The following is an 874-nucleotide window of genomic DNA, read 5'->3' on the forward strand; positions in this document are numbered from 1 at the left end:
ACACAGCTACTAAGTATATGAGGCTAGATGTCTCCTTGTTTCTTCAATATTTTATGGATACTAGTTCAGTACTCAAGTTCCTTTGTCTTTACTTTTTGCACATGATAAGTCTATTTACCATTCTGTTCCATTTGATTTGATTCAATTCAACAACATTAAGTACTTGGTATATGCAGCGCCCATATTAGGTGCTGGGAATACAAAGACAAAAAAATGAAATGGTGCCTTGCCTTAAGAAGCTTGCTTCCTATTGGGGCTGGATGTGAGTGGAATAGGTATATACATATGTGTAATACAAGGTACAAAGTAGTCTAGGAATATTTGAGAAAAAGAGAGAGAACCTTAAATTTAAGGAGAGAGGAAGAGAAGACTGGACAGGGGTGAGCCTTAAAGGAAGATAATAATTCTGAAAGGAAGAACTGAAGAGGAAGTGTATACTATAGACTTATAGGCCTTAGATATGGAAGGCAAAAATTTTCAAATTTTTTGTTTCAGGACCCCTTACACTCTGAAAAATGATTGAAGAACCCCCTTTAGGAGTTTTTGTTTATGTGTGTTATATCTATCAATATTTATTGTACTAGAGATGAAAATATCTTATTATTATGGAATAATTTTGACTTGTGGACTTCCTAAAAAGGTCTTGAGGACCCCAAAAGGTCCTTGGGCCACCCCTTAAGAGCTATAAGTCTATTATATGTATCCCCTTCATTTTGCAGGTTAGGAAATAGACTACTAAGATCCCAAAACATCCCTGTCAATCTCAAGATTACCCCTGATGAAGCATAGGAGATTTACAGATGCATTTTCACTTATGAATCAGCTACACACAAGATGCTACTTTCTTTCCATAGCCTCCAGTTACCACTTTCAA

The sequence above is a fragment of the Petaurus breviceps genome, unplaced genomic scaffold (assembly GCF_028583685.1).
Source record: "Petaurus breviceps papuanus isolate PSGF00001 unplaced genomic scaffold, PetGlider_PUasm1.0 187, whole genome shotgun sequence".
Taxonomy (NCBI): domain Eukaryota; kingdom Metazoa; phylum Chordata; class Mammalia; order Diprotodontia; family Petauridae; genus Petaurus; species Petaurus breviceps.